General features: G+C 38.7%; 1 long non-coding RNA gene across 1 annotated transcript; it reads left to right on the forward strand.

Annotated features, from left to right (window-relative positions):
• Positions 1-16,635: 16,635 nt before the first annotated feature.
• On the forward strand, positions 16,636-20,414 carry LOC113309454. The gene is made up of 3 exons (XR_003340610.1): positions 16,636-19,225; positions 19,321-19,511; positions 19,585-20,414. It is a non-coding gene; the product is annotated as an uncharacterized LOC113309454 (long non-coding RNA).
• The last annotated feature ends 2,657 nt before the right edge of the window (positions 20,415-23,071 follow it).

The following is a 23,071-nucleotide window of genomic DNA, read 5'->3' on the forward strand; positions in this document are numbered from 1 at the left end:
GACTTCAACACACCTTAGATTTAATACTCAAAGGTGTAACCGACATTCGCATGTCTAAACCTATTGGTTTTAGTACTCACCCTGTAAATTCTTCCCGGAAAGTCAGTTCAATCTGCTCATCGAACGTTCGAACTAATTGTAGCATTAATACAGATCGGTCAAGGAGATTTCAGAAAGGTCCTTCTCAACCTAAAGTGAAGAATGATGTTCAAGAAGTGAGAAAGGTACCAGTAGGTGGAAACAACAATGGAGATATGAAGGACAACCTTAATCCAATAATTGAAGGATACAAGGATGTTATCAATATGCTGTCAAAATCCTCCAAACAAACTTCTTCTGGTAAGGATTCAAACTTAGTCTCATACTTTGATGATAGTAAGTTCTATGATACTCTTTCACATCAAAAAGGGTTTCCTTCAAAAATTAGAAGGAAAAAGAGGATTAACCATGAACAATATTCATTTGATGAGCATAAAGCTCATACTTGTGTTAATTAATCACAAGGGTTGAATTCTTACTCATGAAGAATCCTGTTGAGTAAGATGTGCTAATAATCAGGTATACTTATTGGTAAAATGCCTCTGCTTAATTGAGCTATTTTCTTATCGTTCATAGCTAAACTATTGTTTACACATAGCTTTGCCTAAGTATTGTTTTGTCTCGAGAATCACCTCGATTGTCTACTTTTAATGTTGAAAGTTTTTTTTTTTTTTTTTTGAGTTATGAGCTACTTTTGTGCTCTAAATTTTTTCTTTCTGTGGAAATATATGAGCCAAAAATTGTGAAAGAAAATTTTCATATAGCAAAATTTTGCTGTATTCTTTTTACCTTGTATAAAAGTACTTTACGGTTTTGGATTTTTTTTTGGGTTCGGTTTGTGTTCGTACGGGTACCCAAATATTGCTTGCCACGAACCATTTCTAAAAACTCTAAAATTTACTTTCTCAAATAAACCATTTAAATACCATCCTATTGAGTCATGTACGCGTGCTCTAGGTTATTTTCTTCTTGTCAAGAATGTCATCACCTTCTCACACTTGTGATTTTGCAAGAGGTTTTCTTGATAAAGGTATTGGTTTCGAGTCCAAAAAGAAGAAGAAAAGAACCCTAGTAGAAGTTGATGATATCAAACATGAAAATCCTGAGGATTATTCTGATGTCTCATGCTACTATACTTATACTCATCAAGATGTTGAGAATGATGAGATGGTATTGGCCGGAGTGGTTCATGAATTTCTTAAATACTTTGAGGAAGCAAAACTGCAACTCGTTGATACTATGAAGGGTCTCGATGTGTTACGAACTGAGTTGAAAAGGGTTAATTCTGACCTTGTTCTCATGAAGACACATGTTAAAGATCTTCTCAATGAGGATATTTTCTCTAAAGAAGCAGTGGATGCTTTCAATTACAAGCTCAAAGGACTCAAGACTCGTGAGGGTTCCAGAAGTGCTCCTTGATTTCAGTTCATGGTCAGTTTTGTTGGTTTCGGAGTCATTTGTTTTTAGCTTGTTATTTTTTAGATTTTGAATCTTTATGTCTAGGAAACTTATAATGAGAATTTATTCTTATGTTTTAAGAAGGATAACTAGGGTTTGGAATAGAAAATATTGTGATTACACATAACTATTGCCAACGATTTTCATCTTGCAATGTTTTAAATTTATTTATTTAAATTCTAAGTTATTTGGAAGATGATTTTGCAGTATTAATCTTTATTGGTTTTATATATTGCAAATATTTTTATGGGATAGTGTGTTTACATCTGTGAACTATGATTGTCCCATATATGTCAAAAGTTAAGTCTATTATGTCTTTATGGAAATATTGTAAAAGATAGAATGAACTTTTGAATATTCCGCAGTATTGATCTTTCCCTGATCCACTTCTATGTGAAAGTACTGTATGAATCCGTAAGTTTTCTTATGTTGAGCATTTCCGATTAAATTAATCATTAAGGTCTTCTTGTGGTTAATTTTTTCGAATTTTTGGATACAAATTCATGTTTCATGTGATTTGTTAATGTCCAAAGAAATCCTTCTTTTCTTATAAAAGTAAGGTCGCTCTTGTTGTTCTTTCGAGAATAACATTTTATGGGGGAGAGTTCTTTATTGAACTTGTGCTTAATTTCCAAATCTTTGTGGGGAGTGCGCCTGTGGAATATTGTAGGAGTTATCTTGTATCTTTATAAAATCCTTGATGAGTACACTAAGTTTCGACTATGTGAAATCATCGAAACCAAGTTGATATGTTCTCTTTTAGTCATTAATAATCTCTTTGAGAATTTCATTATGATCCATCTATTTTTCGTACCTATTCCAATTTATATTGACAAAAAGAGGGAGAATTATTTTGTAGTTCACACTACATATATATGGTTTACGGATCATTATGTAAGGGGGAGTGGTTTTCATTGTGAGATGAAGTATTGACTAAGGGAGAGTGATACATATCACCGTAGTATTATTGTCAAAGTTGTGATACAATTTTTCTTTTAGTCTATGAAATGTCTCTTGTGGAAATTTCATTATGATCCCGTTCTTGTACCTTTGCCAATTTTATTGACAAAAAGGGGGAGAAATAATGTAGTTCACACTACAAATACATATGGTTTTAGGATCACTGTGTAAGGGGGAGTGGTTTCCATGATCGAGATGGAGTATTGACTAAGGGGTAGTGATACATATCACCGTAGTATTATTGTTAAAGTCGTGATACAATTGGACTTTGATACTACATAATAATACTATGAAACTGTATAATAATGATCGAGAATCTCGATTTCTCTCATTTTTATAGCTACGGATCTTCAACAACGGTGATGCTAAACTTACAACCTTTGGGATCATTGGAGTACTTGTAAGGACGAAGATTTCAGGGAACGTTGAAGATTAGACTATGGAATATGAGCCACTAAAGTTTATCTTTTTTGTATTCCATATGTATTAATAGTTTTGTCACTAAAATTGACAAAGGGGGAGATTGTTAGAGCATAGCTCGGTCGACCTCGCGTGCGTTGCTATCTCAAGCATGTTTGTCAATGTTGGTGATCAAAACTATGAGTCTTTATTTCTAGCCTACATAGCTAAGTCTCGGACTAGGATAGAAAAGTGTAGTTGAGCTCAAGGACTTCATGGAGATTCATCATACAACAACGAAGATCTATACAAGGAACCTTGGAACTTCATCAACAAAAAGGTATGTGGAGACTTGAACTTATCTATCACTCAAAAGTATATCTATTATATCTCCTACTTCTTATGAGACAAAAGTCGTATGCTATATAGACTATATCATACACATTTGACATTTCGAGCTGAGCATTCATTGCTTATCTTTTATCTCGAAATCGTGTGTTGGTAAAGCGTTTCGCTTTGATCAAGTTTATCTTCACCTAGTGACGAAAGTCATGAAAAGTTTCAATCACTTTGAGAATCGCTCTGACGTGAATCGGTCTGTGAATAACGGCTACATAGCGTCCTCTGAGAATGTCTCAATGATTGAAATGAGAGTTTAGATTACATAACCATGTATTCCTTGAACCGAAGTTTTCGAACTTTATTGATCAAGAGAAATCAGGAGGATTCTGGAATTGGCTTGCCAAGTACGCGAACCGTCGGAAGTTCTCAACCGAGAATTTCTGCTGGATTTTCCAAAACTCGTTTGTGTGCTAAGTCTGCGAACCTAGTCCGCGAACTGGCGGAAGTTCTCTTTCCGAGAATTTCTGCTGAGTTTGGAAAACTCAACCGATTAACTTAAGTCCGCGAACTTGTTTGTGAACTTAAGAGGTTATGATCTAAATATGTGCTCTGAATGTGAAACATTAAATTACTAAGGAATGCTTTATGCAAACCGTGGATATAATGTTCATGAGCCGATTCAATCGTATCGAATCATCTTTGTTTCAATTGTGTCTTGTGTAGTTACATAAGATCTCATAGCAATTGAACAACTCTTTAACTAGTTCATTTGAGTCAATTGAACTAGTTATGGTGAAGAAGAACAAGGTTAATATGAAATGCTCATATGGTTAACCTTTTGGGTTACTATGTTGAACCAACATACACGTACACGTTTGGGCACGGTTTTCACAAACCCAGTAAACGTATATCTCAAGTGTGTGTGACAAACTAAGTTTTCGATCTAACGGTTGAGAAATATTAGCTTGAATCTAAATCAGGTTTTCATCTAACGGTGAATAAGGATTGCTTTGTACCTAAGGCAAAACCCTGATTTGAAGGTTATATAAAGGAGAATCTAGCATTGTGCAAAACTAATCCCCACACGTCTGTGTGATACTAGTGAGATCGCTAGAGTCGATTCTCCTTTATCCTTTGGTTTTTTCTCTAAAACCAGGTTAACGACTTAAAGACTTCATTGGGATTGTGAAGCCAGACCGATACTACTTTTATCGTAGTTGTGTGATATGATCTTGCATCTTCTATCGTACGAGTACAATCGATTGATTGGCTTGAGATCGTGAGAGTTCTCCGATAGGCAAGATAAAGAAGTCACAAACATCTTCATCTCACTGTTTGTGATTCCTCGACAAACCGCCTGTGTAGTCAGGAAGGATTGTAGAGAGGTGATTGATTAATCTAGGATGTTCTTCGGGAATGTAAGACCGGATTATCAATTGGTTCCTATTCACCTTGATTTTATATCTTAAGACGGAACAAAACCTAGGGTTTATCTGTGGGACACAGATTTATCCTTTGATAGACTTTTCTGTGTGAGACAGATCTGTTTATTATCAAGTCTGTGATTTGGGTTGCAGCAACTCTTGGTTGTGGGTGAGATCATCTAAGAGAATCAAGTGCGTAGTATCCTCCTGGGATCAGAGGCGTAGGAGTACAACTGTACCGTGGATCGGTGGGAGACTGATTGGGGTTCAACTATAGTCCAGTCCGAAGTTAGCTTGGAGTAGGCTAGTGTCTGTAGCGGCTTAATACAGTGTGTATTTAATCTGGACTAGGTCCCGGGGTTTTTCTGCATTTGCGGTTTCCTCGTTAACAAAACTTCTGGTGTCTGTGTTATTTCTTTTCCGCATTATATTTTATATAATTGAAATAATACAGGTTGTGCGTTCGAGATCATCAATTGGAAATCCAACCTTTGGTTGTTGATTGATATTGATTGATTATTGGACATTGGTCTTTGGTACCGTCCAAGTTATTCCTTGTATTTGATAAAGACTCGCTATTGTTTTTAGCTTGAGTGAAAATCAAATCAAGATAGAGATATTAACTCCTTGAGATACTTTTATCTAGATTGAGTCTGACTGTATAGTTGATTCTCTAGCAAAGTATTTCGGATTTAGTCCATACAGATTGCTAAGCGAAATATTGAGTGGTGTTGTTAAACCCCCGCTTTTTCACATATGGTTTTCGGATCATTGTGTAAGTGGGAAGTGTTTCCATGATCGAGATGGAGTATTGACTAAGGGGGAGTGATACATATCACCATAGTATTGTTGTTAAAGTCGTGATGCAATTGGACTTTGATGTTACGTAATGATACTATGTCACTGTATAATAATGATCGAGAATCTCGATTTCTCTCATTGTTATAGCTACGGATCTTCAACAACGGTGGTGCTAAACTTACAACCTTTGGGATCATTGGAGTACTTGGAAGGACGAAGATTTCAAGGAACGTTGAAGATTAGACTATGGAATAGGAACCACTAAAGTTTATCTTTTTTGTATTCCATATGTATTAATAGTTTTGTCACTAAAATTGACAAAGAGGGAGATTGTTAGAGAATAGATCGGTCGACCTAGCATGCGTTGCTATATCAAGCATGTTTGTCAATGTTAGTGATCAAAACTATGAGTCTTGATTTCTATTCTATTATAGCTAAGTCTCAGAATAGGATAGAAAAGTGTAGTTGAGCTCAAGGACTTCATGGCGATTCATCATACAACGACGAAGATCTACTCAAGGAACCGTGGAACTTTATCAACAAAAAGGTATGTGGAGACTTGAACTTATCTATCACTCAAAAGTCTATCTATTCTATCTCTTACTTCTTATGAGACAAAAATTCGTATGCTATATAGACTGGATCATACACATTTGATATTTCGAGCTGAGTATTCACTACTTATCTTTTTCTCGAAATCGTGTGTTGGTAAAGCGTTTCGCTTTGATCAAGTTTATCTTCACCTAGTGACGAAAGTCATGAAAAGTTTCAATTACTTTGAGAATTGCTCTGACGTGAAACGGTCTGTGAATAACGGTTATATAACGTCCTCTGAGAATGTCTCAATGATTGGAATGAGAGTTTAGATCACATAACCATGTATTCCTTAATCCGAAGTTTTCGAAATTTGTTGATTGAGATAAATCGGAGGAATTGGCTTTGCCAAGTCCGCGAACTCAGTCCGCGAACTGACGGAATTTCTCTTGCCGAGAATTTCTGCTGGGATCTTCCAAAAACTCGTTTGGTATTTAGTCCGCGAACTGGCGGAAGTCTCTTTGCCGAGATTTTCTGCTGAGTTTGGAAAACTCTGTCGGTTGCCTTAAGTCCGCGAACTTGTTTGTGAGCTTAAGTGGTTATGATCTAAAGATGTGCTCTGAACATGAAACTTAAATTACTAAGGAATGCTTTATGCAAACCGTGGATATAAAGTTCATGAGACGATTCATCGAATCGAATCATCTTTGTTTCAATTGTGTCTTTTGTAGTTACATAAGATCTCATAGCAATTGAACAACTCTCTAACTAGTTCATTTGAGTCAATTGAACTAGTTATGGTGAAGAAGAACTAGGTTAATATGAATTGCTCATATGGTTAACCTTTTGGGTTACTATGTTGAACCAACATACACGTACATGTTTGAGCATGGTTTTCACAAACCCAGTAAACGTCTACCCAATTGTGTGTGACAAGCTAAGTTTTCGATCTAACGGTTGAGAAATATAAGCTTGAATCTAAATCAGGTTTTCATCTAACGGTGAATATGGATTGCTTTGTAACTAAGGAAAAATCCTGATTAGAAGGCTATATAAAGGAGACATCTAGCATTGTGCAAAACTAATCCCCACACGTCTGTGTGATACTAGTATGCTCGCTAGAGTCGATTCTCCTTTAACCTTTGGTTTTCTTCTCTAAAACCAGGTTAACGACTTAAAGAATTCATTGGGATTGTGAAGCCAGACCGATACTACTTTTATCGTAGTTGTGTGATCTGATCTTGCATCTTCTATCGTACGAGTACAATCTTTGATTGGCTTGATATCGTGAGAGTTCCCCGATAGGCAAGATATAGAAGTCATAAACATCTTCGTCTCACTGTTTGTGATTTCTCGACAAACCGCTTGTGTAGTCAAGAAGGATTGTTGATAGGTGATTGATTAACCTAGGTTGTTCTTCGGGAAAGACTGGATCATCAATTGGTTCCTGTTGACCTTGATTTTATATCTTAAGACGGAACAAAACCTAGGGTTTTTCTGTGGGAGACATATTTATCCTTTGATAGACTTTTCTGTGTGAGACAGATTTGTTTATTATCAATTTTGCGATTTTAGGTTGCAGCAACTCTTAGTTGTGGGTGAAATCATCTAAGGGAATCAAGTGCGCAGTATCCTGCTGGGATCAGAGGCGTAGGAGTACAACTGTACCTTGAATTAGTGGGAGACTGATTGGGGTACAACTATAGTCCAGTCCGAAGTTAGCTTGGAGTAGGCTAGTATCTGTAGTGATCGTTTTTTATATAGTGGTAAGAAAGGTTGTCGTTCACTCAGACTTGTCGGATTGATTATAAGTTTTAATAAAAGAAAATACAAAAAATAAGAAAATATATATATACAAAATAAAGTCACGGGATGAAGAGGGACCGGGACTCGGGATTCCACTGCTTTTCATGTTCATGGGATTCATAAATTTATCCTAGACATTTATAGCTCAAAATAAAAGAAACAATGACTCTATTCTTTGCCAAAGTAGATTTCGTAAAACATCAATTGTAAATCACAAGCATAATGTATCTAAAGCGCCTAAGACTAAGCATACACTATCTAACAAGATAACAATTGATTAATAGAAATCATAAATCATTTAAAATCGGTGCAAAAAGCAAATAAGGAATTAATTAAATTACCCCAAGGATGAAATCCAGCTTCCTCCGTTGTCCCAGTGATGGGTTCTAGCTCCACATGGTGAAAACACACTCAAAAGAATTTTTTTTTATTGCTCAATAGGTGTTTACAAAGAGGAAAATATAACTCAGGCAATTCGCAACACTGAAAAGGCGTTACAGAGATCACCGTTACAATAATTGTTACAAACTGAAGGTAATCGTTAGAAACTGTTAAATATGCGACCCTTAAAACGACAGTTTTATAAGGTTTTATGTTCTTCAGGTTCTTATTCTCTGCAGCAGCAGAAAAATCTTCTCTGCAGCTTCCTATTCCTCTCTGTCGCCTCTCGCAACTCTCGATCCCCCGTCTATGAACCCCGTAATACCTTTTTATACTCCTCAGCACCAAGAATAACTCCTCATTACTCCCCAAAATTCTCCCAATACTCGGCAGTAAAAGAATATATTCTTGAGATATTTTGTTTCCAAATTTGTCTTCTCACGCTGTTTTATCGTGTTTAAACACTCCAAACTTGCTTAGTCAACATCCAAGAAGTGGTTACACACGCTGTAGGCATACGCAAACCTCTGTTACACACACAAATGACTCAGGAAGAATAATAGAAACCCGTGTCGCTCTGTTTACTTCAATCCTAATGTTCAGCCAATTTCAATCAATTCCAACAACCCCGCCACGCCTGTTAACCTTAATAGAGACTTCCCCAACAATCTGAGCCATTAAGTCTCTCTAAAATGCCCCCAAATATCGAACGAAAATTCTGCAGGTGAGAACTAAGTTTTCCCGCCAAAACTCGAATTTGGAAAGTAGAGGATGAAGTTCCCCAATCCAAAACATGGGCGCCTTTAACATCTGGGATGCCTGAGGTGGCCTTATCCAAAGTGGAGGTGTCTTTACTAAGTTTCTCCGGGGATCCAAATAGCACTTTTCGAGCAACTTTTTCCACACAAGTGTATTTCTCCAAAAACACCTACACAAACATAAAAACACCATAATAAGTACAAAATCAAGCACTAACAATAGAGACATTGAGGACAAATCAGACACAAAAATGTGTCTATCAATTACCCCCAATCTTATTATTTGCTAGTCCTCGAGCAAAACTAATCAATAAAAAACAAAACCGAGTTAATCTCGGGAGGGTTTACCAGAGGTGTACCCACAAAACCATGACTTCTAATTGGTCACAAGTATCCAAAGAGCTATGAGGACATACATATTCTCAACATATCTCCAAGTAACTAGAATGCCAGAGAAATTAAAGGTGCCGTCTCTAAAGCTGACTAAAGCAAAGGGGAGACATCCGCAACACTGCTAGTTAAAGAGATATCCGCTACACAGCTAGATAGACATTGTAAGATGCGTCCGCTGATTTACAGCTGGATAAGATTAGGAGAGAGATAAAGATGAGAGGGACATCTACTACACAACTGACTAATTACGTGTGATGAGTTGAACCAGTGCTAGAAAGATCTTGTGCCAGATAGAAAGTGGACTAACAAAGCAACCAAAATGTATCTTTCTTCGACTCTCTCATAGTGCTCAGTAGAAACAACGTCTTCTTCGGTCTTCAACTATTGATGATAAACTATCGAACCTCATAGAACCTTGACAATTTACTCTTCTCTTCGATTTCTTGCTTGACTTAAAAATTTCTACTTCCCTATGGCCTTATTGAACAAAAAACTAATTATAGAACCAAAAGAACGTAATGTTTTTTTTTTTTTTTTTCAAAAGTTACAAGACAAAAATTTACATGGCCATGAGAGAAGGACTTTAAAACTTAGATCTTCGCAACTTGTGATGTCTTGGTATCATGAATTCCAACAACTTATATCATTTGCTCTTATAACTTCTTGTAACTAAGTCTTCAACTTTGATATTTGAATTATTCTTTTCTATTGTTGCTTCTAAACCTTAAACGTCTTCAACTTTCTTCATAGATTTTGATGTCTCTTCGCTTGTTGATGATGATAAGTTTCCACTGAGAGAGAGTCGTAATCCAGTAACTAAGACTATATTGTGAGTTTGCTTTGTATTTCTGGCATTTCCTGACCTACTTGCCTTTCCATCATGGATGGTTAGGTCCATCGCGGTTATCCTCTAAAAGGAACAAGTTCTCTCCTGAATTTCAAAGATCTCAATGTCTTTTTCTCTAATGTCTCAAAAGATTGTTATCTCTAGCATTCCAATTTCTATCTTTTCGGTGAGAAACAGTATGTAAACTTAGCTAACCGGATACTATGTGACGCTAGAAGTTTCAAAAATGCGACTAAAAAGTTCTTCCCCACCCCCAAACTTAAATCTAACTTTGTACTCAATGTTCAAAAGATGAAATTAAAAGCATGAACAAGGAGAAACTGTTACCAATTGAAGCAAAAGAGATAAGAAAGATATTACCGTGTCGCATGAATATTGGGTTACCTCCCAAGAAGTGCTAAGTTTAAAGTCTTCAGCCAGACTAAGAAACGATTAGTCACCTTATAGAATCATAAAGTAATATCTGGAATAACTGTGGATCACCAAAACCAAATAGGGCTATCACAAGTAAAAGGAATCTGCAACATGCCAAGAAATTAACGGATAAAGCACGCCCTTGTCTAGTTTTCTGTTTAAGACAACTACATCTAGCTGTGGTTCAGGTTCAGGTTCTATAACTGGGTCTAGATAAAATATTTTCACGGACTGCATTTCCTCGTAGCTAAGGTCCGATTCAGGTATTAGAGTATGTAAAAACTCAAGTAAAAACTTGGAAGCACATAATAATAACCTAAATAATTGCGGATCCTTTAAGTCAATCAATTGACCACGATGAAAGTAGTGATCTTCCTTAAACAAATGTGTCGACCCTAATCTCCTAAAGTAATTAGGTTTAGTTTCAAAACTTAATAATTGACACATCTGAAACTTATACGTTCCCACAATTGGTTGAAAAATATTTGGTGGGAAAACAAAGTCAATTTGGGTACTGTCGCCTGGGTAAACCACATCAACCAGAGGATGGGTTTCTAACAACTGAACTTCTTCCTGGACATTATTAGGTTCGGGAGATCTAGTATGAAGGTAATCTGGCACAGTGGTTGAGGCACACATATCAAGTCCCAGGTGAGGGACCTTTCTAAGAGTTACAACACATGGAGAATGATAATCACCCCCAAACTTAGAGTTTTTAGTGTCTCTAGAAAGACTAGTCACAACTTCCCTAATTTCTAGGTCATCAGATTCCTGGAAATGGTCAATTGATTCTTCTAAGTCAGGTTCATCCTCACTCATCTCTATGAGTTCACTTCCTTTGTCTAAAACTATTGTTTCTAAATCGCTAGACTCAAAATAAACTCGTTCCTTTAAACCTTCGTTGGCTTCGTGAAAAGGAAATACTACATCGTCTAAAACGGGGGTATTTCTAGTCAAATCCTCATTCTTTTGAATAGGTGAATAATTATTAAAATTATTTGGATTTGTACTAGAAACAACACTATCATTATAAAGCTCAATCGGAGTAACAAATTCCTGATCACTACGCATACATATTTTATGTTCTTCATCAATACTATCCTCATCATAATCATCATTATAATAACATGAAAATGATCGAACTTCATCTAAACAAGTAGTGTTACCAATTATAACCTCGTCATCTTGATTATGTGAATAAAAACTATCCTTATTTTCAAGGGTGGTATTGGGAACACTATATTGGAAATTAAGACTATCCTGAGCATGTTTTTCCACAATCCTATTTACACTCTCAGTAAATTTCTTGAGGGACTCTTCTAGAGAAATCTTATTTGACTGCTCTACGGACTCTTCTGGGTGAAGAATATTATAAGTTTCTTTCATAAATAACTTCCGTGTTGACTCATTGAAACTCTTGAGAGACTCTTCTAGAGAAATAGAAGGATTGTTTTGCTCGTATGACCTGTGGGTATGTGCATAGTAATTGGGCTCACAATGGTATGGACCATAATCTTCAAAAGTTTCGCGTTCCCAATCACTATTCACACTATGGTCATAAAAAGGATAATGTCCAAGCTGCTCAGTCGGATACTCATTGTATTGGCTATTATAATACCAGTTTGACATCCTAACTGCAAGGGAATTATAAACAAACACAAAGAAGGCTGACTTGACCACAACAAGCCTATTTTATCTAGCAAACAAAAAGCATGAAGGCTCCACTTAGATTGTTTTTATACTAGCTTCTAATTCTTCGAAAGGGAATTCGTTACAATTTAAGCAAACCCCTCTGGAATCAATCTGAGTCAAAATAAGTTGAATAGAGGCGAGGGAAGCTCGGTGGAGCTTTGATACCCAAGGCCTCACCGGTATTACAAGGCGGCGCAGTCACGCATTCAACTCACAGAAACCATCATGAACTTCGAAGTATGCTTAAAAGAGTAACCAATATTTTTCGAATGACTTTCCTATTAAGCTCGTTACCCTATCGGTCTCGTTCTAGTCAGTATTTTAAGCTTAGGTTCGCGTAGGTTACGTGTTCCTAAGGCGGGCAAGAAGGAAACGGTGATGAAATCCGAGTCCTTATCTTGATTTGGCCAGGCCTTGCCCTTTACTAGAAAATTAAATCCTATTTCAGGTCCTCAACATATATATGCATACAAAATCATCCAGTAAACCCGCTGACAGGGGATTCGCGGGTGTTTAGAATTCTTACCTCCCGTTCCAGACGGGGGATGAACCGTTGAAGTCGACTCGGGCCACGACTCCTATGTCATGTACAAACCCGAGGGGCCGAGGCGATATCGTAATCGCCGTCCTTCTCTGCACACAATTTATATTTAAAACTACCCTTCCATAGGGTTTTAAAAAAAATAAAGTCCCAAAGTTCAATGTCCGAAAGAAAAGAAAAAATAAATGTCCAAAAATAAAATATTACAAAAATAAAAACCTTAATTACAGTTTCTAATAAAAATAAAATAAAATAATATACAAAATCTTCTTCTTCACTCCTTTTGGATTCCTCTTTTCGTTCCTTCTTTGGCTTCGCTTTTGTTTTCAGCACTTTCTCCCCTTTCCTTTAGCTCAGCTCCAAATCTGAAAACAAATAAGAAATAACAAAAGGCGTAAAAAAGAACAAAAATAATAAAAATAAAAATAAAACCTAAAAACAAATCTATACATAAGTCTGCGTCGGCGGCGCCAAAAATTGATCGTATTTTATATAGTGGTAAGAAAGGTAGTCGTTCACTCAGACTTGTCAGATTTATTTTAAGTTTTAATAAAAGAAAATACTAAAAATAAGAAAAAATATATATACAAAATAAAGTCACAGGATGAAGAGGGACCGGGACTCGGGATTCCACTGCTTTTCATGTTCATGGGATTCATAAATTTATCCTAGACATTTATAGCTCAAAACAAAAGAAACAATGACTCTATTCTTTGCCAAAGTAGATTTCGTAAAACATCAATTGTAAATCACAAGCATAGTGTATCTAAAGCACCTAAGACTAAGCATACACTATCTAACAAGATAACAATTGATTAATAAAAATCATAAATCATTTAAAATCGGTGCAAAAAGTAAATAAGGAATTAATTAAATTACCCCAAGGATGAAATCCAGCTTCCTCTGTTGTCCCAGTGATGGGTTCTAGCTCCACATGGTGAAAACACACTCAAAGGATTTTTTTTTATTGCTCAATAGGTGTTTACAAAGAGGAAAATATAACTCAGGCAATTCGCAACACTGAAAAGGCGTTACAGAGATCACCGTTACAATAATTGTTACAAACTGAAGGTAATCGTTAGAAACTGTTAAATATGCGACCCTTAAAACGACAGTTTTATAAGGTTTTATGTTCTTCAGGTTCTTCTTCTCTGCAGCAGCAGAAAAATCTTCTCTGCAGCTTCCTATTCCTCTCTGTCGCCTCTCGCAACTCTCGATCCCCCGTCTATGAACCCCGTAATACCTTTTTATACTCCTCAGCACCAAGAATAACTCCTCATTACTCCCCAAAATTCTCCCAATACTCGGCAGTAAAAGAATATATTCTTGAGATATTTTGTTTCCAAATTTGTCTTCTCACGCTGTTTTATCGTGTTTAAACACTCCAAACTTGCTTAGTCAACATCCAAGAAGTGGTTACACACGCTGTAGGCATACGCAAACCTCTGTTACACACACAAATGACTCAGGAAGAATAATAGAAACCCGTGTCGCTCTGTTTACTTCAATCCTAATGTTCAGCCAATTTCAATCAATTCCAACAACCCCGCCACGCCTGTTAACCTTAATAGAGACTTCCCCAACAATCTGAGCCATTAAGTCTCTCTAAAATGCCCCCAAATATCGAACGAAAATTCTGCAGGTGAGAACTAAGTTTTCCCGCCAAAACTCGAATTTGGAAAGTAGAGGATGAAGTTCCCCAATCCAAAACATGGGCGCCTTTAACATCTGGGATGCCTGAGGTTGCCTTATCCAAAATGGAGGTGTCTTTACTAAGTTTCTCCGGGGATCCAAATAGCACTTTTCGAGCAACTTTTTCCACACAAGTGTATTTCTCCAAAAACACCTACACAAACATAAAAACACCATAATAAGTACAAAATCAAGCACTAACAATAGAGACATTGAGGACAAATCATACACAAAAATGTGTCTATCATGTAGCGGCTTAGTACAATGTGTATTCAATCTGGACTAGGTCCCGGGGTTTTTCTGCATTTGCGGTTTCCTCGTTAACAAAACTTCTGGTGTCTGTGTTATTTCTTTTTCGCATTATATTTTTTATATAATTGAAATAATACAGGTTGTGCGTTAAGATCATCAATTGGAAATCCAACCTTTGGTTGTTGATTGATATTGATTGATCCTTGGATATTGGTCTTTGGTACCGTCCAAGTTATTCTTTGTGTTTGATTAAAGACTCGCTATTGTTTTAGCTTGAGTAAATCAAAACAAGTGAGAGATATTGACTCCTTGAGATACTTTAATCTAGATTGAGTCTGACTGTCTAGTTGATTCTCTAGCAAAGTATTTTAGAGTTTGTCCATACAGATTTCTAATCGAATTATTGGGTGGTGTTGTTAGACCCCCGCTTTTTCATCTGTTTTTCTTCGTTGTAGTTACTTCAAAAGCATAAGGAATTTTGTTAAGATGTCACCTGAAAGCAGTTCCGCAGCCGCATCGAGAAGTGCCAACAACTCCAAGCCGAACGCAGATGATGAGTCTTTTACGAAGTCTGCTACGATTACGAGGACCCATCCCAAATTCGTGGCAATCCTTCTGACTGATTCAGAGAATGATGGAGAAGTTCAATCAGTCACTCCAGGGCGTATAATGAGGTTTGCCTTCAGAAGAAAGAGTACTCAGCTTCTCCAATTGACTTCAAAATCTGTCATAGTCCATTGCGCTCTTATGATAAGTGGATGAAATTTATGATGAGCCGCGACCATGTAAAGGCCAATTTAATTGAGGCGCAAATCATGCATGCTGTCATGGCGTCTGCGGCACTTCAAATCAGAAAAGATATTGCAGGATTGATTACTTTCATCTCCAGATGGTGCCCGGAAACTCACACGACTATATGTAGATGGGGTGAGATGACTATTTCTTTGGAAAGCGTAGCCGTTCTGTTGAGTCTTCCAATAATTAGGAAACTTGACGTTGTCTTGTCTGAGGAAGAAGAAGAAATACATGCCGCTTTGGTCACGAAAGCGGCAGGATATGTTCGAAAGAATTATGAGGAGAGGTGCTTCTATAACTGGTGGGTGTCTGAGTGGTTCCCTGATGAGCCGAAGTCGGATCAAGTGTTGGATGATACACTCCATGTTGCTACATTTTTAGTTCTGTGGCTATCCAGAGACATTTTTGATGATGGTTTTGGCAAGAAGGAGATAAGGCAGAAGCTCATCAAATTTGCTATCAAACTAGCGAAAGGCGTTGCTCTTCCCATCGATAGTTTGTTTCTTGGCTCTTTGTATACCCATCTGGATCACTTGGTAGCGGACATGTATGTCTCTAATGGGTACACGAAAGTAGACTCGTATATCCATGTCGCCTTTCTCCAAGCATGGTTGTGGGAGCATTTCAAACATTACGCTCCTAACCCGAAAACCTTATTTCCCGATACATATGGCGGCTCTAGGATACTCCGTTGGTTGGATAGGCGTCCAAGGCTTGGCTCAAAGCTCATCGACTTTCTCGACAACGCACATGCAGTTAACTTTCGTCCCTGGGCCCCGGTCCACACCTCCATAGTTCAACCAAACACTTTTGCTTCCGCATCGAACATGATATTGCATTCTGCTGACGAGAATATGAGCATCGAAGAAACTTTGTTCTTGCGAAGCTGCATACCTTGGTATGTGTAAAGCCCCTTATCCTTAAGTCGGTGTTAGCAAGTGGCTACTTTGTTTTTGGGTGTGTATATCCGACCTCTTAATTAGTGGGAGCCCAAAATCAGGAAGATCAAAGCTAATTATGGAGTTGAGTTGACCGGGAGAGAATATTTTTGGAGATTAGGGTTATATCTTTTTTGTCACAAAAATATTAGAAAAAGAAACCATCCGTTTAAAACTTTTCTTTTTCGAAACCCTGGTTGCCGCAAGGGAGAGTTGATGAAGAAACAAGATTTGATCTAACAGAGTAAATCTTTGTATCGACAAGAGGATCGTATTTCTTGCACCAACAGGTAGGTTCTCTAACTCTTATATTCTTTAAAGTCAAATATCCTTTAAAGTCTGTTCTAATAATCCTAAGGAAGTTTTATGGATTCACTTTGTTTGAAAAGGAAGGATTTTAAGATTGTTTTGTTTTTATTTCGTAAGGAGCCGTGTTAAGAGAATGAGGATCTAATAAAACTCAACTAAGTGATGCGAACCAAAATGTTTTGATCCACCTGCTTGTTTCTTCTAATGAGATGCTCATCCATTAATTATTTAACAACGTTATTGACTGACTATTTTCTGTTCTCGAATATGTATAGGACGAAGAGTAGTTACCTGCTATATATGCATTTTTAATGCTTATTCTTAATTTCATTATGAGAAGAAGTATTAGGGGATAATAGAGGAGGATTCAAATTTAGTAGCTATAGCTATTACGGGTTAATAATCATGCATGTTCCTGTTTAACAGTATGGTGTGTATTGAACCTCATAGGAGATACTCGTATAATTTAATGCATAGAGTAGTTGGTCTGATCTTCATAGTCATTAGTCATTTGTTATGAGACGTTCTTATGTCCAACCCAACTTGGGTCTTCCATGAGTGTGTACGGGTGGCACTATGCTGAACCCTTAAGTGGTACCATGTATTATAGGCTATTACTGGGTCTGAAAATGGTAGATTGGTTGGCACGTCTTCATTTTTGAATGGTTATGGCGATTGCCATTATCTCCGTAGTGAATTGGTTTTAGAGAAAATAAATGTGTGGTGGTATTTGTTGATTGAACCTATTCAGAGATGTCCAATAGTTGACATTTAAAAGGGCAGTGAGATTGATTAGTTGTTTACGTTCTGGGACTGTTGCCTGTAGTTGGCTCGATTTCCATGGTTATTAGGTGATGACCGAGGAGTCGCCTAAAAGGTATGAATTTATTATCTTATATTAGCATCGACAACATTTAATTCTTCTGGCGCACGATAGGGGAATTACTTGGACTACTCAAAGGCATGATACGGTATGCATTGCAGTTAAAGTAAGGATCTAGAGAGGGGATTCCGTAATCATACAGACACGGGAATGGTTAACTCACACCGTTTTTCTTTTTACCATTTGAACAACTTGCTTGCCATTGTCGAGTCATTTCCTGTCCTTTTCACTTAGTGGTTGTTGACGCTTTTATGAAACTGAAATGACAACACTACAAAATAGAAGGTTTCTTGGGACGGCAAAAAAACATCCCAGAAGGCCTAAAAACCGTCCCAAGAGATATTTGTGACGGTTTTTTGTTCGTCCTCTATTCTACCATCACTAATACTTTTCGTATTTTCTTTTGGGAACGGCCCAAAAATAACTTTAAATTAATTATCCCACGACCAATAGGGACGGTCAGCCCATGGACATTCCAAATAACCATCTCTAGGGACGGTTTTACAAAATTGACCATCCCTAGAAGCCACCTGTTTTGTAGTGCAAAAAGAAAATGTATACCATTCTTATAAATTGTCTTACTTCTTTAAATTTTGATGAACTGCTTTGGGTTTTTCTTAGATAGTCGGTCTATAAAGATTATAAGGGAGTGAGAGCCTACTTTTTGTTTGGGTCTTACCCAACTTACTATTTTTTTTCCAGGAGACCATGATCGTGAAGCAACCTAACTTGTAGATTTCATTTCCGTTCTGAAAAGCTACTTTGTTATTATTTAAGGTGCTTAGCTAAATGTTTTATTGATGTCTTTTAAGGATCAGACGTTATTCCTTTCCGTTAATTTCTTAACATTTATTTTGAAGACTGACCTGCGAGTCGAAGATTATCTTTTGGAATTAAAGATATTATTTAACCATGCAATTTTATTAGTTTTATTTAATAAAATTTATTTATGGATTGTTGTAAATGTGCTCCATATGATAGCCTAATCTCCATTTGTTGGCTTGACGGTTTGAGTGTGTAAAATAGTCCATGAGTATGCCACACTTGGAATTTTAGGGCAGCCGACCTAGAATTCGAAGTGGGGATGTTACAGTATGTGCCATCTTTTTTCAGAGGATCTTGTGGAATAGTCTCTTACAACATTGACAGGGCTGCTCGACATATGGGCTTTGATCAGGGAGTCCCATTCCGTCGTCCACTGACAGCTCCAGACGAATCGTTGCCCGCCATTCTTGATTACAGTGTCTCTGCAACAGATAAAAGTCTTCCCTTCCTGCTCTCAGAACGAAAACCTGTGACGACTTCCAAATATAATGTCTTCTGGCAAGATGAGTTTATCGCCATTCATCAGTTCATGCAGGATGTTGTGACAAAGTCATGTGGAAAACCTTCCTCTGCGGTTCTAGCGAAGCATAAATTGTTGAAACAGCTTCCTTTGGGCAAGCGAAAATCTTCTAGCTTGGATGCAGACAGTCCCCAGAAAAAGGATTGAAGGTCGAAAAATTGTGCAGTTGGCTTCCAATCGGATTCGACGGCTCTTGTGACTTTCAGTTCTTTCAACACGCAGGTGTGTACGATTCCCTCATTGACTTGGCTAAATTACACAAATTTTCATTTTGTCACTGACTCCCCTTCTTCTTTTTTTGTTTTTTTTTGACTCAGGGTCTTGACAACTCGAATATCTTTGCTAGACTTGCCCACGGCAAAAGGCGGCGCCTCCTGAGGAAGGAGACGACAAGACTGAATCTCTTGAAGAAGAATCCGAGGAGGAAGAAAGTTCGAGATCCGGTGGTGAGAAGAGTACTTCTGAATGCAATAGAGAGTCTTCTTCCAGTGGGCCCACAAATGAGTCAGTGAGTTTGCCACCCCCCCTTTTTTTAGGCCGTTTATTTATTCGGAATAAATGCTCAATCGGTGTCATCACAGAAAAAGGCCATCGAAGATAACCCTGAGATGGAGATTCGTCGTGATGAAGATGTATCTATGTCACCAACCATGGAAAACGTACAAACTGGTAATCTGGAGATGGAGGTTGATCGTCGTGAGGATGCTGCTATGTTTCCAATGGCGGAAAACGCCGTCTTGGCGACGGGCGTGATTGTTACCAAAGAACCTTTGCTGGTGTCATTTTTGATCCTCCATTTGAAGCTCCTTTTGAGGGTCATGTGTTGATTGGAGGATTCAGTGTTCCAGTGAAGTATGCAGAGTTGTATACCAAGATATGGAGGAAGTATGGGCACATTGCCACAACCAGGAAGATTGATAGCCGTTTTGCATTGGTCAAGCGTGTGGAGGAAACTCTGTTTTCAATCCATGACATGTGCGGCGTGACTGGACACACTGTTTCTGGCGATGTAGTCAAAAGCTGGGAATTCCATCGAGATGTGTGTGCGAACTTCGAGTTTAACACTTTCTGGTTCTGTGAAGGATTTTCCAAAATCCAAAAGCTGCAGACTGAAATGGATGAAGTCCCTTCCGCAGATCTTATTAACCAGCATGAGGCGGAAGTCGAGAGGTTATCCTAGAAGTTGAAGTTGAAGTAGGATGCTCTTCAGAAAATGAAGGATACTTTCTCCAAGAAGAACGGGTTGTTGTTAGACAATTTTCCTTAAATGCTTTTATTTTTCTGAACCTCCTTTTCTTAGGTCCCCCTTTTTTTTTTGAAAGGCAAGAGACGCATCTTTCATGGTTTTGATTTTCTGGTTTTTGGATTGATAGATGATTATTTCTTATAAGAGTTTTGGATTATTTTGGAATAATGGCCCTCTGATCAATCAATATGTGAAGACTTGAATTGCGAATGTAAGTAGCAAAATCATTCGGAAAAGTTGTGAAACCGTGAATGTTGCATCAGAAAAGGAAATATATGAAATCTTGGGATGATTGGGTTATCGGCTTCCATTGCAAATGTGAAAACCCAAACAATAGCACGTGTAAACATTATCTGACTAAACTTACTCACCTTAGGGTCTCCCACCAAAACTGAATCTTCAGGGAGTAAATCCGAGTCTTCATGTGACGCCCTCCTTTCCGCGAGAAATCCCCAGTCATTCTTTATTGTCTGTGGAACATCTTTATATCGATCCATGGTAAGGCGGAGAATCTCTATTCCCCAGACGTAATTCTCCTGGACCCATCTTTTCTTGGACGATGCGCTTCGAAGCATTGCATTTTACTGGTAGGATGATGGAATTGAGAGTTGAATTTGCAACCGAGAGATTAATCTCCCACTGTGGTCCCCAATTGTTTGTGGGTGAAAGCCGTTTCTGCTGATTTTGGTAATTTCGGGTGTGTGGATGAGAAACGAATCTAAACCCTAAACAATGCACTGCAGGGGAGTACTTTTGATTCGAGAGATCAATCTGTACAATCCTGGCCTAAACCAAGATGGCCGTTACAGGCTTGTTTCGGTCACAAAGTGAAGGAGAAGGGTTGGTCTTAGGGAGGGAAGCGGAGAGAGTGTTGAGACCAGAATAGTTGATTCTGAAGGTGTGGTTGTTTTTGACTTGTATCTGAAAGTAGAACTGGCTAGCAGAATGGAAAGCTACCAGGTGATTTATAGACACCGTATTGTTGCCGACCAAAACTTGTTGTTTGGTGAAAATAGGTGAAGCCTATTTATACAAGTCATATTGAAACATACTATGGTCTCGAAGGAAGTGGAAACGATTGAGTGGTGGAAGAATAGAGTAACGTGTAACCGTCAGACGTTATGCTTCCATGATGAGGGAAGCGAATTCGTGTAACCGTCAGTCATTACGCTTCCATGATGAAGGAAATGAATTGTTTACACCGTTAATTTTCACCACCACAAATTGTCCTACTTCATGACACTTTCTTGTAACGGACGCATTGCACGTCGCACGCTATAAACCGCCAGACCAATATCCTGATGAGTATCCCCTAGTTTGTGACTTGTTTGGTGTGTCGAGTGTTTTCGTGGAAAACGTGTAGCAGGTTGCTATGTGTGGCAAGTCAAAGTCAACAGACTTTTCCATAGGAAAATAGCATGTCATGCTATTAGGCTCGCCTTGGTCGGCCGCCTAAAACTTTTCACAAGTCCGTCAGTTTGGTGGCGAACTTGAATGGCTGAGATTACATCTCATGAGGAAGGGTAGTCGTTGATTATGGCAACATCTTTGTTGTGTAACAAAGTGGCGCCATTAGCATAGTGGTGCCTGGCGTAGCGGGTTGCCTGAGACTTGTCGCAAGTTCGTCAGTTCAGTGGCGAACTTGGATGGCTGAGATTGCATCTCATAAGAAAGAGTGACCATTGATTATGGCCGCATCTTGTTGTATAACTAAGTGGCTCCATTGGCATAGCATCGCATGGTGGAGCCATCGCATAGCGGCATGCTAGTAGCCGTGGCATAGCGGCATGCCAGTGGCGTGGCATAACGGCATACTAGTATCCGTGGCATGGCGGCATGCCAGTAGCGTTGTAGCATGGCAAAAATTAGGGCTTGGCGGCGTGGCCAAGGCTAGAATTTGGCGTCGTGGTAAGAATTAGGGCTTGACGGCGTGGCCAAGGCTAGGATTTGGCGCCGTGGTAAAAATTAGGGCTTGGCGGCGTGGCCAAGGCTAGGTTTTGGCGTCGTGGTAAGAATTAGGGCTTGGCGGCGTGGCCAAGGCTAGGTTTTGGCGTCATGGTAAGAATTAGGGCTTGGCGGCGCGACCGAGGCTAGGTTTTGGCGTCGCGGTAAGAATTAGGGCTTGGCGGCGTGGCCAAGGCTCAAGTGGCATGCTACCGTGGCAGAGTGGCATGTTGGCATGCCGATCAATATGTTGTTGTGGTAAGGCGTGTTTGTCTTGCCAGTTAGTATGGTGGCGCGGCATGGTGCGTTTGGCCTTTAATGTATGGTGGCAAGTTTGGAGCGACTTGATTGGCCGAGGAAAGGGGTCGGCCAAACATAAGGCGCGGCTACACTTCTGGTGAAAGTGTGGCGGCTTTAGAGCGACCTGATTGGTCGATTAAAAGAGGGTCGGCCAAGCGTGGCTACACTTATGGTGAGAGTGTGGCGGCTTTAGAGCGACCTGATCGGTCGATGGAAAGTGGGGCCGGCAAGTATGGGCCCAGCCACAACTTATGTGCGCGTGGATAATTTGAGGCGACACGATTGGTCGAGAGAAATAGGGCCGGTTTAGGAAGGGACGTGGCCAATGGAAAGTGGCGTCAGTGGGCCTAAGGCATGGCCACGCCTCCCTTTGCTGCTGCGGCTCCTTGTTTTCTGATTATGGGCAAGGTTTTGCACCTGCTAATCCATGGCGGATTGATTACCTAGTTCGCCTAGGCTTAATTTCGACAAGCAAGGTCTCATATACTGCATGAGGCGCAAATTCTGAAGGGTTAAATGCTATCATACATGCCATTGACCCAAATCTTCAACACCATGTGTCAAATTGCACTAGGTCT

Source organism: Papaver somniferum, chromosome 9 (assembly GCF_003573695.1).
Source record: "Papaver somniferum cultivar HN1 chromosome 9, ASM357369v1, whole genome shotgun sequence".
Lineage (NCBI taxonomy): Eukaryota > Viridiplantae > Streptophyta > Magnoliopsida > Ranunculales > Papaveraceae > Papaver > Papaver somniferum.